A 14,813-nucleotide genomic window follows, 5' to 3' on the forward strand; every position below is an offset into this window, starting at 1 on the left:
GCCTGCTTCTGATTCCACACCATGAGGACAGCAGGGCAGCATGCCACACCGGTCCAGGAACTCAGAACTAGGTAAGGAGCAAGGGAGAAAGGATGCTGTAACTGAAACACAGAGAATGAACTTTCTCCCAGGTGGCTTCAAGGGCTGTCCTTCTAAAAGATCTTGTCCTGGGTTTAAAGGTTAGCAAATGTTTTGTTTTGTTTTGTTTTGCCTGCATGAGGGTTGAGTTAAAGCAAAATAATGTTTAAGGGTTAGTTTTAAAATAAAATATTTTATGTTTTTGGTTTTTTGGGTCAATAGAGACAGGGTCTCTCTGTGTTGCCCAGGCTGGTCTTGAACACCTGGGCTAGAGCAATCCTCCTGCCTCAGCTTCCCAAAGTGCTGGCATTACAGGCATGTGCCACCACACCCAACCTCTTAGAAGTGTTTTTACAAATGAGAACATGCAACAGTTGCCTTTCAGACTATTTATTTCCTGGTCATCAAAGATTTCTTTCTTTATTTACCCAAAGGGGACAGGGGTCAGTCTGTTTATTGGAAGATGTGCCCATATTTGGTCATATATTGGAGGAGTATACAATTGTCCAAATAAGGGATATTTATTGCCTTCCTGACTGCAGACTCAAGGAAGCAGGGAGTCTGACGTTTTCTCCAATGCCTGTCTGTACCCACATTCACTGTCACAGAGTACATGCTTAATAAATACTGATTGAACTAATTTGAAAATTTGATTCTCTACTCCAAAACTGTGAAAACCTGGAAGGTATATTCTTGCTGGGGGGCAGCATGAACAAGACAGGAAGGGAGCTGAAGATGTCTCTCTCAGTCATTCCCTGTGTCTGTCATATGCCCCACATGCATAGTCCTAAATGCCACTGTCTCTCAGTTGGCTTCTACCAGGACTCAAGCCCCGTGGAGACAGCAGCTTGTAGAGTCTCAATCCCAGGGCAGCAAGAAGGTGAGCCAGGGGGAATCCTCCAGCTCGGGGAAGGTCTTCCCCATCTATGTACTGGAGGAAGGAGGAAGTGGGACAGTCATTCACCAGTCTAAATCTTACTGCTAAAATTAGACCGAGTGCCACATCTCCAAACCTGGAGACCCATGGTATCTGTCACACAGGCCAAAAATTGTTCTTCCCAGGGTGTGGACAGTGGAAGCTGTATAAACGCTGACCAGTGAGTTCATCTACATTTTAAAAGGGTGAAGAAAATTGTGATTCTTTTCTCCTGAAGGAACTTTACAAATGACCTTGACAAAAACTCCTCAAAACCCATAGAACCAAATTTCATAATGCTCTTTTTATTCCCTTGCTTCTATTCCCTCCTTTCTCTTCTTTTTCTATTTCTTTTCTGCCCTCGTTTCCTATTTCTTAACGTTGCTCCCTCTTTCTTCCTGCTTGTCCAGGCTTTTTTCCTTTTCCCACTTTACGGTGATACTTTGGAACTGAAAGTATAGTTTAGTATTTATCTAAAGCAGTTGTTTCTTTGTCCATGGTTCCCCGAGCCTTCATAGAAAATAATTCTTCCATCCTAACTTGACTTTATGATAGTTACCCACACACTTAAGGATACAAATGTGTTCACATTGAATACAATAAAAGGAAAAATAATAATCATATGGAGACTAGCATTGAAGCATTCCAGCCTCTACTATTTTAAAATTAGGGTTCAACTTGATGCCACTTATATCTGAACTCCTAAAATTACAACCATCATCTGTGTTGTACAGGCTTCCTCTATCTATGCAGACATTTCCTGTTCTGTCTTCTCTTTCCCCAGAGGCTCATTACAACCTGCTTGCTGTTGGTTGGAGTTTATATCTGGGGAAGAGGGGACTGAGAAGCGGAGGAAGGGAGGAAGGCATGAGATCTTGGGCGTAACCTCAATTGGCGTGTTTACTCTCATCCGACTGGGTTGACTTTAGAATGAAAATGTCTCCCCACTTAATTAATTTAAAATTAGTCATTCAAATATGTTTTTCCAAACTCCGTGTATCCATTTACAATTACGTATGTCACGCTTGTGCACATCACCGGTTCTCAAACCCCAGAGCCACAGCTCTGAGGTCAGCAATTCCAGCAAACCTTTATATAGTGCTTCCCATGTGCCAGGCACTGTGCAAAGCTCTTCATGTGTATCAAATTATTTCATCCTTCAACAGCTCTACAAGGAAGGTAGCTTAGTCAGCTCGGGCTGCCATAACAAAACACCATGGACTCGGTGGCTTAAACAACAAACATTTATTTTCCCACAGTTCCAGAGACTGGAATTTCAAGACCAAGGTATCAGCGGAGCTGGTGTCGGGTGAGGGCTCCCTTCACAGGGGGCAGACAGCCGCATTCTCAGTGTGTGCTCCCCTGGCCTTCCTCTGTGCTCCTTAGAGTGAGTGAGCTCTCCGGTGTCTCTCCTCATAAGGATACTAATTTACGGGCTCAGGGCTCCATCTTTACCATTCATCCAGCCTTCACTACATCCTTAGAGCCGCCATATCCAAATACAGCTACATGGGGGTTAGGGCTCCAGCATATGCATTTCAGGGGACACAAACATTCAATCCACAATGGCAGGTAATATTGTCCTCCCCATTTTTCAGATTAGGAAACTGAGGCCAGACAGGTTGAGTAATTTGCCCAATGTCGCACAAACACTAAGTGGGAACACTGGGACATGAACTCCAGCATACATGCTCTTTTTTTCGTTTTGTTTTGAGACGGAGTTTCGCTCTTGTTACCCAGGCTGGAGTGCAATGGTGCGATCTCGGCTCACCGAAACCTCCGCCTCCTGGGTTCAGGCAGTTCTCCTGCCTCAGCCTCCTGAGTATCTGGGATTACAGGCACGCACCGCCATGCCCAGCTAATTTTTTTTGTATTTTTAGTAGAGACAGGGTTTCACCATGTTGACCAGGATGGTCTCGATCTCTTGACCTCGTGATCCACCTGCCTCGGCCTCCCAAAGTGCTGGGATTACAGGCTTGAGCCACCGCACCCGGCCGCATCCATGCTCTTACCCACTAGGCTGTGTTCTCTCACACCATGAGTCATGATGATGATCACGACTCATGATCTGACATCTAGCAGCCCATCAACATCATCAACATCTAACAAACCTAAACCTTTGAGCCTATTATAGAATCATCAAGAGTTTTGCCATGCTTCTTAGAAAAAAATTCCCTACAAGAATACAATCTCTCACTATTATTATTGTTTTAGAAATAGACTTCTATGTAACCAATTTGGAAAAAGTAACATATTTACTATCAACTGGCTGTTAAAATGCTTATACATCTTGATTAGTAAACAAACCTTCTCTATTTCTATATTCAAACTATTCAAACTCAACAATAAGAAAACAACTCATTTGAAAAGTGGGCAAAAGATCTTGACAAGACACATCATCAAAGAAGATATGCAGGTAGTAAATACGCATATGAAAAGATGCTTCACATCATACGTCATCAGGAAAACGCCAATTAAAACAATGAGGTACCACTACACGCACCTTTAGGAATGGCCAAAATCCAGAACATGAGCACCTCAAATGCTGCCACGGATGAGGAGCAACAAGAATTCTCATTCATTGCTTGTGAGAATGCGAAATGGTACAGCCACTTTGGAAGACAAGTTGGCAGTTACTTATAAATTTAAGTTTCCATATCATAACACAAGTAGATGTAAATATAACCAGTGGTAGGTTTTTTTTAGACGCTCTATTACTTTTTAAGGATTTAAAGCTTTTTAACCCCAATTTCTACTCGTAAAGCTGGAACATTATAATTTGATGAGATTACCCTTAGAATTCTTGCCAGTCAATGAAGAAACCGCTTTTACACCAACTTACAGCTTGTGCTGTGTTTAAATACACACTGAGGGGAATCTGATGAACTGTCTGGTGACAGTCAGGGTTTTCAGTTAAAGGAGGTGAGCGGAGCAGTGTATCAGATGAGAGCAAAGGTTCGGGAATCTGGATAGCCAGGCCTGAATCTTGACTCTGCTGGGTCCTTGAGCGAGTCGCTTAACCTGTCTACGCTGTTTCCTCATTTGTAAAATGAAGTTATAGTAGCTTCTACTTTATGTGAGGATTGACTGGGAGGCTCCACGTTGAGTATAAATTAAATAGCACCTGGAATTAAGTATTCACTAAAGAACTGTGGGTTTCTTAACTGTAAATTTCCAAAGAGTATTTTTTATTTTTTAAGAAGTATTTTTATTCCCCAAACTCTCTAACAGGAAGTGACATCTTCATTGTTAAGTGAAAGAATGATAAATGTTTTGAGACATCAATGTTCCACCCCAGCTCATTCTCAGTATTACTATTTTCACCAGGGAACAGTAGACGTGATATGGGAGGTGAGCAAGGAAGTACTGGGGAGAGAAGGGCGGGGTTCCTGGAGAGGGCTCCACCCTCAGGTTTATGCCCAGGGACCTAAGTGAGAACAGGCACTCCTGTTTTTATGCCCAAATGTTGCATTTTTCAAGACCACTCTGGCCCACCACACCCCCCATCCTGTGCCCATAAAAGCTCTGAGACCCTAGTGGACATGGACACAAGCAGTTGGATGTGGAGAGGAGCCGAGGATCAGAAGAGCACACGAACAGGCCCCAGCAGATGCCCAGCAGGCCACTGAGGCTGGATGATGCAGAAAATTCGGACAAGGGCAGTCAGAGGAGAGTCCAGCCGCTGGACAGCCCGACTCCAGGGGAAGACTGCCTTCCCACTCCATCCCCCTTCTGGCTCCCCATCTACCTTGCTGAGAGCAACCTCCACCACTCAATAAAACCTTGCACCCATCTTCCAAGCTCAAGTGTTATCCAATTCTTTCTGGTACACTAGGGCAAGAACTGGGGATAAGAAAGCCCGGGCTGGGTGCAGTGGCTCACGCCTATAATCCCAGCACTTTGGTAGGCCAAGGCGGGTGGATCACGAGGTCAAGAGATCGAGACCATCCTGGTCAACATGGTGAAACCCCGTCTCTACTAAAAATACAAAAATTAGCTGGGCATGGTGGCACGTGCCTGTAATCCCAGCTACTCAGGAGGCTGAGGCAGGAGAATTGCCTGAACCCAGGAAGTGGAGGTTGCGGTGAGCCGAGATCGCACCATTGCACTCCAGCCTGGGTAACAAGAGCAAAAATCCATCTCAAAAAAAAAAAAAAAAAAGTCCTCATCTTTGTGACCAGGCGGAGGGTCTAAATGAGCTGATTAACGCAAGCTGCCTGCAGACGTCAAAACCAAAAGAGCGCACTGTAGCACACGCCTCCTGGGGCTTCGGGAGCTGCAAACACTCAACCCTAGACACTGCCAAGAGGTCAGAGCCCAGAAAAGCTCCCCACAACCTGCTGTCTGCATGCTCCCCCCAGGGGTTTGAGCAGTGGGACACTGAAGAGGTGAGCCACAACCCTGTCACCTGTCCTGCAAGAGGGATAAGGGAACTTTCTGCAGAAGTTCTATTTTCAGGCAAAACCGGGCCTCACATGGGCAAGAACGTAGCTAGATCTCAGGCCTTGCTCTTAAACTGCAGCTAGGTACCCCAGCCCTGCACAGGAAGTGGGGAGGAGCTCTTGCTTCTTCCCACAACAAACAGGTTCTCACACGTGCAGCTCCTGTAAATTACACGACATCAATGTGTATATAGGTTCTGTCTTTTGGGGGAAAGACATTGTAACGTGGAGCATTTCTCTTAGAATCTACTTAAAACCAGATATTTCAGTTATTAGAGTGAATTAACACTACCAAGTAGCATATAAAACACACTTGGACTGGTCGAAATGAAGTGTAGACTGTTAGTGTAGACACCCATCAGCACACCTACACTCCCATAGACACAAGAGTATCTGTTTGCCTCTGTTGATATGGTTGGGAAGTTTTGCTCTGTGACTTGGGGAGTAGAAAGAAGGGTTGCTGAGACAGCTAAGAACCAGGAGGAGGAGGTTGGAAGGATGGTATGGATTCTCTTCCTTCCTAGGTCTTTGGATTTGGTTTTAGACCCCAGTGGTTAGATGCATAAGAGCCAGAAAGTAGGGAAACTGCCCACAAAAACGCCTTTATGGTTCTCAGTTCCAAGCATCATTGCCTCAGCTTCCAGGTGACAAAGTTTAGTTTAGAGCTGAGGAGAGAGGCCATTTTCCCTGCTTGTGCATAAAACCCCACTCTGCTCCGACAACCCAAGGACCGGCCGGGCTGGCAGGCCACGGCAAGATGCATGGCACTGGCTTCCTCTTCTTCGGTGAAAGTCACCTGGGGTACAGACAGTGGGTCCAGCACTGGGGGAGGCATGGTGACGTTCCTGACAGACTCCTCCCAGAACCTACACCCACTTCCGGTGGACTGGTTTCCCCTGACCCCACCAGGCAGAACTGGGCCGGACTGTGTGTTTGGCTTAATCAGCACTGCTTCCACGGAGGCTGTGACAGCACGGAGGATTTCCAAGTGGCCCTGAAAACCTGGAGGAACCAGAGCAGGAGAGAAAGGACCAGGTAGAGCTATGTGGCTATGGCAGCTGGTGTGTATAAGCATGAATGGCACAGCCCATTGGAGAAGCCCAGAAATAGCTGCAGGACACTGAGGTCAAGCTAGGAGCATGTTGTTACCTTTGTAATTTGGACATCAAAGGGAAATGTACCCTGATTTTATATGGTCTGGAAACACCTGGACATGCTGTAATTATACTACAATTGCAATTAATGGGTTACTTTACGAGTAACCTGATCTCATGAAAAAAAATTGGTGGCTTACAATAGAATAAGGAGATTGGTGACTTATTAAAATAAGGGGGCCGGGCACGGTGGCTCAAGCCTGTAATCCAAGCACTTTGGGAGGCTGAGGCGGGTGGATCATGAGGTCAAGAGATCGAGACCATCCTGGTCAACATGGTGAAACCCCGTCTCTACTAAAAATACAAAAAATTAGCTGGGCACGGTGGTGCGTGCCTGTAATCCCAGCTACTCGGGAGGCTGAGACAGGAGAATTGCCTGAACCCAGGAGGCGGAGGTTGCGGTGAGCCGAGATTGCGCCATTGCACTCCAGCCTGGGTAACAAGAGCGAAACTCCATCTCAAAAAAAAAAATTAAAAAAAAAAAAAAAATAAGGGGATGACAGCCATAGCCAAAATGTCTATGAATCTGAAAAACCAAGACTCAAGCAAAGAACGTTTAAATTGGATTATGCAAAAAAGAGGAAAAACACAAGCCCTGGAAGAATGAAACCTGCTTCACTGGGTACCTTTTAAGCACAAGTTTCAGCATTTCTTTCCAAGGAGAACTTATGGCTGGACATCCAGATGGAAGAGGAACTGAGGACTTGTGTTGGACGTTACATGCTACTCTACTAAAGACTGGGGAAAACGTCAGCTGTTCCTAATGAAGGATGAGGGGAGATGGACAGCAGCACCGTTGCCATCACTGTTGATTCCAGAGTGTCCTGAGCATTCGAGCCACCTCCAAACATTCTTGTGAAGCACTGCAAGATGCATGGCACTGGCTTCCTCCTCTCAGGTGAGAGCCACCTGGGGTGCAGACAGTGGGTCCAGCACCCTGGGAGACATGGTGACAGCCCTGACAGACTCCTCCCAGAATCTACACACATTTCCAATGGACTGGTGACCCCCACACCCCCACCAGGTTCCGATGAAAAACACCTTCTAAAGAACTGTCTCTTCTTAGAACAGCCTCCCTGAGCACAGGAATCAGGGCAGCAATCAGCGGCAGCTCAGCTTGACTGTCCCCTGCTGCCTATGTACGTCCCTTCAGTAACTAAGTTGTTTTTACCATCCTTTGGGTGTTAGCTGGTGAGAGTCATGGTCTCAGGGAAGCCTACACTGACTAGGCTAGGCCTTGTGTTGCCTTCTTTACTTCTTCATAATGAATGACGGTTGACATAAATTGTGAATTGAATTAGTACAGATAATACAGGGAGGGATCATGCCCATGCACGTTGTTCACTGATGGCCCTTCAAGGCCTAGCACAGTGCCTGGAACCCAGTAAATGGTAACATTTGTGAATGTCAGCATCTCTACACGGCTTACAGCTTAGGCTAAAGCACTCGATGTATTACCCACTCCTGCTGTTCATATTTTTAACTAGTTATTTTTTAGTATTATATAAGCAACGTGAATACAAGTTCATTGTAAAAAAAGTTCAAACACATATAAAAGCTACAGTCTTTTATATATAAATTATGCCACAATAAAGCTACTTTTAAAAAAGCCATGGTCCCCCTTCAAAACTCCACACCAACCCAGTCCCATTCCTTTCCCAGACACAAACTCCAGAGTGTTTTAGTCAGAGTGCAATTAGGAGGCAGAGCCATGCCGGATATGTCATTGCAAACAGAGGGAATTTAACGCAGATGGTGGGGGAGTTCAGTGGCCAGAGAGCAGCAGGAAGCCGCTATCAACCATGGGGCTGGGGAGGTAGGGGGAGGAAGAAGAGTTACCAGAGCTCAGGAGTTTGGGTCACCTGGAAGGATCTGGGAACACGGCAGCACCTCCAGCTCAGTCTGGAGCAGTGGACGAGGGGGCTATCTGGCAGCAGGTGGAGACATGGACAAGACCTGTCAGACAACATGTGAAGCAGAGAGCAAGGGAGACATAACCTGGCTTCTTCCCTTCTCGCATTCTCCAGTGTCCATCCCTGGCTCTCTTTAGCCGGTCTGGAAATGAGCCTGGAAAATGTAGTTCCCAAGGATACAAAGCCCAGATAGAGGATGGTCTGGAATAGATCTGAGAGCAAGCAGACAAAAGGCCGGCATATGAAGTTTAAAATAAAACACATAAATAGCATCATGGCATATGTAATGTTCTAAATTTATCACTTACCATTTTTACAGAGATAAAATCTTATTAAAATGGCCATGGAGAGCAGGCTTGATCCACAGAATGAAGGGTACAGCAGGAGAGCACAGAGGCAGACAACGAAGAGAGACACGCTACAGAAGGGCAGCCCCGGGGCTGGGTGGGTGCAGGTCTTGTTCCTGGGGAACCAGGCCTGATCTACTCTGCAGAGTGGGAGGAGGGCAGGGGGCTGAGCTGACCATAGCTCCCAGTAGGATCGAAGACTCAGAAAGTTTAGAACCTGAAGGGAACTTAGGTCTCCCATTTCAACTCACGATTTCTACAGAATAAGGAACTGAAATGCAGAGAGTGATGGGCCCGGAAGCCCAAAGTAACAACTCAGCCAGTTGTTTTTTTTGTCATTTTTGGTTTTTCGGGGCATGGCGAAGGAGGTGTTAGGGGACAGTTTAGCAGCGATTCCTTCTCTTTCTGCTGTGAGTCACTGAGCAGCCTAGCAGGAAGGCTGTGCAGAGAAATGAGGAGCTCTAGAGCAGTCACGCTTGTCTGTCCTGCCTGGGGGCTGCTGTTAGACAGCTGACACGTCTGCGAAGCGGAGTCACCAAAGGACATCTTTTTCTTAGAGACTCCCCTAGCCTCCAGTCTGGTTTTAATTGTCTTCGGCATAATCTTGGAGCCTCCAGTAGTTCCCAGGGACTATGCTAGATACAAAGATGAATGAGATGAGATAATGAACAAGAGACATGTTTCCGGGAGCGCTAAGCCTCACAGGGAAGCAGAAGTGAATTCAGGGGAGCATGGTGCAATGTGGTCAATGCCTGTGGCAGAGAAGAGGAGTGGGTAATTGCTAGGGGACGCAAAAGCAGGGAGCTGGGCAAAGAAGACTTCACAAAGGTGACAGCAGAGAAGGTGCCGAAGGAGGAATAGGAGCTCTTCAGACCACAAACCCCAATGTTAGCACCTGGATTAGGCCAGCCTTCCCCAAACACCACTGCTATTTCTCAAGGATTTACGTAGAAACTGTTCTTGCCTATTTACCTCTCATTATGTAATGGGACCCCCCACACACACACATACACACATATTTGAAAGTATATGATAGATGAAGCGAGTTCACTGCCTCATCAATCATGATCAGCAGAACCAGATTAAGACCTTCAGGGACTCTGCACACTGAAACGTCACTGGTGCTTCATGTGTAATTGAGTGTGGGTAAAAACGCCATCACACACAGGCCTGTAAGGAAGCCCAGCGAAGTTCTGCTTTTTCCTACAGTGAGACCTTTTCTGTTTTTGAAAATATCAGATAGCCAGCTATCACCCAGGTAATGCTATTCTGATTCTCTTGGTGTCCCTCTCTGCCAGTGCTCAGGCTTGCGTATGGGTGATCCTGCACTGAGGCAGCCCCTTCCCACACCAGAAACCCCTGGTAAGGTTGACCTCATAAGTTCGTATTCCTATTCTTAACCAAATGGATGTAAAGTTGTTCTGTCACTTCCTCACAGCACATGCCTTATGACTTTGTTCTTTGTCCCTTTCTGTCAACAAACACTCAGCCTGCAACCCAGGAAGGCCACCTGAGGATCCAGTGGTCTGGTTAACCATAAAGAAAGACTGATGTGAGAAATGCTATTTCCTTATACTAAGCTCAGCTGCTTGTAGCAAGAGGAAGACCACGTGACAGTGAGGTGCGTATGAGCACAGACTTTAAAAACGGCGGCGGCGGGGTTCAACGTTTGCTCTTTCACTTAACCATTTGATCTTGGGCAAGTTACCTTACACCTGTAAGCCCAATTTTTATCATCTATAGAATGTGCTTAATAACAGCACCAGCTGGGCATGGTAGCTCAAGCCTGTCATCTCAGCACTTTGGGAAGCCGAGGCAGTGGATCACCTGAGGTCAGGAGTTCAAGACCAGCCTACCCAACGTGGCGAAAACCTGTCTCTACTAAAAGTACAAAAAAACAGCCAGGCATGGTGGCAGGCACCTGTAATCCTAGCTATTCTGGAGGCTGAGGTAGGAGAATCGCTTGGACTGGGGAGGCGGAGGTTGCAGTGAGCTAAGATCGTGCTACTGCACTCCAGCCTGGCGACAGAGCAAGACTCCGTCTCAAAATAATAATAATAGCACCTACCTCGTGAGGTCATTTGTTGAACAAATATTTAGTATACTGTTACCATGTACCAGGCACTATCCTTGAACAAGGGATACAGCAGTGAGCAAACAAAGCCTTTCCCTAGAGCTTACGTTCCAGTGGAAAAGGATAGACAACAAAAATAAATATGTATCATGTATATATTTAATTATATAAAATTATATATCATGTTAGAAGGGAAAGATCTAGGCAACATTGGGGAGGGCTTTCATTTAATTTTAAATTTAAATTTAATTTAATTTATTTATTTTTGAGACAGAGTCTCACTCTGTCACCCAGGCTGGAGTGCAGTGGAGCGACTCAGGTCACTGCAACCTCTGCCTTCCAGATTCAAGCAATTCTCCTGCCTCAGCCTCCAGAGTAGCTGGGATTATAGGCGCCCACCACTATGCCCAGCTAATTTTTGTACTTTTAATAGAGACAGGGTTTCGCCATGTTGGCCAGGCTAGTCTTGAACTCCTGACCTCAGGTGATCCGTCCATCTCAGCCTCCCAAAAGTTCTGGGATTACAGGCGTGAGCCACTGCACCAGGCCATGCTTTCATTTTAGATGGAGTGACCAAGAACCTGAGTGAGAAGGTGACTCTATGGACATGCAAGTGATAGACACCAGAGGGACAGCCTTCCAGACAGAGGGAACAGTCTGTGCAGAGGCCCTGAGGGAGGAGCAATCCGGAATGTTTGAGGAAAGTGAGTGTGGCTGGAGCCAACTGAGGGTGGAGCAGAGTAGAGGGAAAGGAGGTCAGAGAGTAGGAGACTGGAGGGTTCTGAGCAGAGGAGTGGCATGGCATGACACACACTTTAATAGGATCTCTCTGGCTGCTGGGCTGAGAATACACTTAGGAGGGTAAGGGTAGAGATGAGGAAACCAGTTAGGAAACGGCCGCCGTGATCCAGGTGAGAGATGATGCGTGCGATGTCCTTACCTTGGCACCTGACATGAAACCAGCTCTGGATAAGGGTTCCCATTGCTGTCCTGTTGTGACCGGAATCCACGCATGCATAGCTAGCAAAGGCAGAGCTCAGGTCCGTCCACTGCCATCATCACTTCCCTCAATCTTCTTAAACCCTGTCTTAATATTCTTCCTTCTTTCTTCTCGCTCTGCCTCCTTCTGACTGTTGTCTTCCTCTTATTACTATAATGTCTCTTAGGGCACAATTCTGAAGGTTTGTTTTGAATCTCGACGAGAGAGCAGCAAGCCTTTTGGCCTATGGGTTCCAAGAGTCAGATTCCACAAGTCATATCAGAAAGGACAGGAAGAAGGGAGGGGTGAGTGACAGGGAAGTTGCCGGCGAGATGGCTCTGCCATGGAGATTGTGCTAATGCCACAAGCAAAGCGTGTGTGCCCCTGTCATCCACAGGAGAAGTCCCTCCAGGCATTTCAGACAAAACCTGAAAGAAATGGTAAGGCAGGGAGTCAGAGGCTGACACTTCTGTTGTATGGACTGGGGCTGTGATGATCAAAAGGTCGTTTTCCGATGAAATCGGGAAGTACAGGGTTAATAGAGAAACCACTACCACCACCCCCATACCTACAGCTCCAAACATTTTCAGATGAAATCGGAAAGTACAGGGATAATAGAGAAACCACCACCACCAACCCCATACCTACAGCTCCAAACATTTTCAGATGAAATCAGGAAGTACAGGGATAATAGAGAAACCACCACCACCACCCCCTTACCTACAGCTCCAAACATTTTCAGATGAAATCAGGAAGTACAGGGATAATAGAGAAACCACCACCACCACCCCCTTACCTACAGCTCCAAACATTTTCAGATGAAATCCGGAAGTACAGGGATAATAGAGAAACCAACACCACCAACCCCTTACCTACAGCCCCCAGCGTGTGATTCGGAAGAATCCTTGTTGATACTGGCCATCACGTGTGTCACAATACCAGGTGAGTTGTCACAGTGGAAGGCAGGGGTTTTCCCAGAAGCCATTCTGATAATGGGACGATGCGAAATGACTTAACTACGCGCGTTGGGCGGCATTTTCAGGTGTTGCCAGGGCCGGACCGCAGGTCTCTCCTTGCGGCTTGTGTGCCAGAGCAGAGTTTGAGTCTGAGGTGGAGGGAGTCATGGCAGGACAAGCATTTAGAAAATTTCTTCCACTCTTTGACCAAATATTGGTTGAAAGGAGGAACTGCTGAAATTGCAACCAAAGAGGCATTATGCTTCCAGAACAGTCTCAAGGAAAATATTGCAAGCAACAGCAGCTACTGTTGGGTGGCGTTCAAAAGGAAAGCGTGAAAGTTGGAGATAAAGTTCTTCTCCCAGAATGTGGAGGCGCCAAAGTGCCTGGATACTCTAGATGACAAGGATTATTTCCTACTTAGAGATGGTGACATTCTTGGAAAGTACATAGACTGTAATAAGTCACTATTGAAATGGCATCAACATGAAGCTGCCCATTCCGCTGAAGTTCTGAAATCTTTCATCCTGTAAATAATTCCCATCTCTCTCTTTCATAATAAACTAATGATAACCAATGACAAAAAAAAGCAATGACTTAACTATATAAAGAATTGTCTCTCAATCACATAAATATGTCCCACTAAAGATGTCCCCAACTACACCCCCGCTTAGCCAGAGCCCCAGGATGCCCTCGGCTACTCTAATCCCCCTGACGAGATAAAAAAAGGAAAGTCCGAGGCCTCAAGTAATTGTGATTTAAAATCCCTTTTGCCAATTTTACAAAAACTTCCCACCCAGTGCACGCATTGCAGAGGCGCCTCCCGGGGCCGGGAAGGGTTCTGTAAGGAACTCCAGGGCCTGAAACTTCTCCCGGAAAACCAGCCTTTGCCTAGAACAGAGGTGATTTCCCTTCATGCTCAGAGAGCTTGTTCCATCACAGGAAGCAGACTCATTAGGCATTGTTTGTAGCCATCATGTTTTATTCAGCTTAGAAATTGCTGATATTATTACTAGATGATTAATTTATACTGTTTGAATTACTAGACAGTGAGCCACTTTTTGTAACATTTACACTCTGACTTCTCATTGACTCCCTTTTAAATCAGTCGGTCCCAAGTCATTCCATCAGCAAACATTTATTGAGGGTATACTTTCTGCAGGCACTGTGCTAAGTTCAAATGGTGAGGAGAGGAAACACAGGCCCTGCCTCCATGGGACCCTCGGGAAAGGAGACACACAAGCAAATAATCACCACTGGACTAGAGAGGAGAAGTTCAGCATCCTGTGAGAGTAAAACAGGGGGTCCTCACCCAGTGGGAGTGAGAGGAAAGATTGAGATCTGAAGGATTCATTCCTTCCGCAATTATTTTTCAGTGCTACCCTTTGTCCAAACAGTGCTAAGGCCTGGAATAAGGTAAGCAACACCTGCAGAGTCCCTGTCTTCTGTCTTTCTAGAACTGGAGGAGACGTTGTCAGAGAATCTGATTGCATCTATCTGTAAATTACAACCTGATAACAGCCTTCATGAAGGGGGATGCGGGTGCATATGTGAGGTTATGTAAGGAGAGTTGGTGCAGGAGGGACAGGCTTTCTAAAGGGGGCCACAGGGTGCTGAGAGCCAGGGGCAGAGTTAAATGGATGGCTGAGAAGATGGGAGGGTGTCTGGGAGTATTCCAAGCAAAAGGAAGTGTGAGCAAGGGCTGGGGGTGGGAGAGAGAGAAAAAAGACGAAAAGAGCCCTGCATGGCTGGGGTGGCTCCAGGTGAGACCTCAACTACCCGGGGCTGGATAAATAAGAATGGGCTGGTGTGCCGCAAACCGATAGGAGCACCGGAGAAGTTCGGAGCAGAGGACAGACACGGCCCGATTGGCATTTAGAGGGAGCACTCTGGCTGCAGCAAGAATGTTGGATTACAAGGGTTGCCTTGGCAGTAACTGCACCCTAATTACTTC

The 14,813-nt window shown here is 46.4% G+C and overlaps 1 long non-coding RNA gene across 2 annotated transcripts; it reads right to left on the bottom strand.

Moving 5' to 3' along the window:
• Window positions 1-4,968: 4,968 nt before the first annotated feature.
• LOC128928378 (uncharacterized) lies at window positions 4,969-13,137 on the bottom strand. 2 transcript variants are annotated; one of them, XR_008473279.2, is made up of 5 exons: window positions 12,776-13,137; window positions 11,865-12,331; window positions 8,812-9,485; window positions 8,589-8,715; window positions 4,969-6,438 (listed from the first exon to the last, which is right to left on the bottom strand). It is a non-coding gene; the product is annotated as an uncharacterized LOC128928378 (long non-coding RNA). The 2 variants fall into 2 exon arrangements; XR_008473278.2 differs by having other exon boundaries at window positions 4,969-8,715.
• Between the last annotated feature and the right edge of the window lie 1,676 nt (window positions 13,138-14,813).

The sequence above is a fragment of the Callithrix jacchus genome, chromosome 11 (genome assembly GCF_049354715.1).
Source record: "Callithrix jacchus isolate 240 chromosome 11, calJac240_pri, whole genome shotgun sequence".
In the NCBI taxonomy this organism is placed as follows: domain Eukaryota; kingdom Metazoa; phylum Chordata; class Mammalia; order Primates; family Cebidae; genus Callithrix; species Callithrix jacchus.